Source organism: Lipotes vexillifer, unplaced genomic scaffold (genome assembly GCF_000442215.2).
Source record: "Lipotes vexillifer unplaced genomic scaffold, Lipotes_vexillifer_v1.1 scaffold2054, whole genome shotgun sequence".
Classification (NCBI taxonomy): Eukaryota; Metazoa; Chordata; class Mammalia; order Artiodactyla; family Lipotidae; genus Lipotes; species Lipotes vexillifer.
Genome location: NW_006799564.1, coordinates 293,963 through 295,975, shown reverse-complemented (window position 1 = coordinate 295,975; position 2,013 = coordinate 293,963). Strand labels below are relative to the sequence as shown.

At 46.9% G+C, this 2,013-nt stretch overlaps 1 non-coding gene across 1 annotated transcript; it reads right to left on the bottom strand.

The window, feature by feature from the left end:
• Positions 1–770: 770 nt before the first annotated feature.
• Positions 771–843, bottom strand: TRNAW-CCA (transfer RNA tryptophan (anticodon CCA)). Its single transcript has one exon. It is a non-coding gene; the product is annotated as a tRNA-Trp (tRNA).
• Between the last annotated feature and the right edge of the window lie 1,170 nt (positions 844–2,013).

Below are 2,013 nucleotides of genomic sequence, written 5' to 3'. Positions count from 1 at the left end.
GGAAAGAGAGTGACAGTTAGCAGGTTCTAACATAGTTGATCCTGATGTAACTTTTGTTTCTTGAATGGCCTTCCTCTAATCTTGTTTTCGGGGTTAGCTGTTTGGGTTACTTCTGTCTCTCTTCTTTTTGTAGCAGTTATCTATTGCTGCCTAACAAGTTACCCCCAAAACTTCATTGTTTAAAGCAATAAACATTTAATATCTTACAGCTTCCATGGGTCAGAAATTAGGGTGTGGCTTAGATAGCTGGCTTTGCCTCGGGGGTCTCTCATGAAGTTGCAGTCAAGCCGTTGGCTCGGGCTGTGGTCTCTCAAGGCTTCATGGGCTGTTGGTTTCACATCCAAAATGGCGCGCACAAATGGCTTTGGACAGGAGGACACATTTCTTCACTGTGTGGGCCTCTCCATGGTGATGCTTAGGCATCCTCACAATACAGCCGTTGGCCAAGTGGGTGATCTCAGAGAGAGTTTGAGGATGAAGCTCCAACACCCTTTATATATATATATATATATATAAAGAAAAGAAACTAGCCTAGAGATTATCAGCAGAATTCTGCCTAAGAACACATCTGGTACACACACACACACACACACACACACACACACACACTCTATATATATATATATATATATATATATATATATATATATATATATATATATATATAATTTATATATATATAAAAGTAAAAACATTTGTTTATTTAGGCTGTGCTGGGTCTTAGTCGTGGCATGCGGGCTTCTTAGTTGCAGCATGCACATGGGATCTAGGTCCCCGACCAGGGATTGAACCCGGGCCCCCTGCATTTGGAGCGCAGAGTCCTACCCACTGGACCACCAGGGAAGCCCCTCCAATGCCTTTTAGACACTCGTCTTGGACATCACACACTACATCTTCATCTGCGTTCTAGTCACTGGAAAAGAGCCACTAAAGACTGTGCTTAAGGAGAGGGGAAACTGGCTGCGCATTGAAGGGAGGGCTCTCCAGGATCTTGCTGGCATATTTTAAAATCACCACCATCTGCCACTTCAGTCCACTGGCTCTCATGGACACCTGGTAGGTTCACTGGTTCAGCTGTTGGCAGAGGCATGAAGTGTGGGGAATTGCATCCATCCCTTCCCTCTGCATCAGAAAAGTCATCGCCCCTTCTGGAGTGGTTGTGATTGGAGCATGGACACCCCAGAGGAGTCCATCTTTAACGGTGGGGTCACAGAGGCCAGCGAGTGAGCGGAGGTGTTAACGTCAGGGAGGGAGCCTTGACCTCCCTTGATCGTATTCCTTAGAGAAATTCTCCAAAGACAGAGTCCATCCACTTATAACCATTACAGCAGTAGCTTTCGAAATCATCAATTTTATGTTATTGCCCCCACCCCGCCCCGAGAGTAAGAAGCTGACCTCTGCGTTGGACAGTGTGGTGGGTCCCACCCTCGGAGACTTCAGTTGAGCATTGGTGGGATCTAGAAACACAAAGCGACTGGGCTCAGCAGCTTCTCTTTTTATTTTTTTTCCTCTTTTCACACCAGTCCTCGGTTCCCACGCTTTCTAGTCCACCGTTTCTTCCTCGGGCACGGACGTGATTCTCTCTTTCACTTAGCGGTCTGGCCCGTCTCCTCCTCTTTCCCCTGTGACCTGTTCCTCTTCCCCCACTTTCTTCTTTACCGAGAGGAAAGAAAACCGGGTTACTGTACGCACAACTTACAGCGAGGACCACCTAGTTAGAATAACCCCACTAGGCTCTCCACTCCTGTGTCTGATTTTCATTGGCTTCGCCTTTGTTCCTTTACTGCCCAGTGTGTTCCTTCCTCCTGTGTATTGCTGGCACATGTGTTAGAGTCTTGAACGCTTGTGTGCTGCTTAGAGTTTGCACGGCAATTTCCCGAGCATCATTTCCTCAATGCATCCTCTGTGAAATTGGGTAGGGTGGTACCCATCTTGCAGACGATGACACTGAGGCTTAAGAGAGTCGGAAAGTTCCCCAGAATCACACAGCTCATAAGTGGAAGAGGCAGCCCT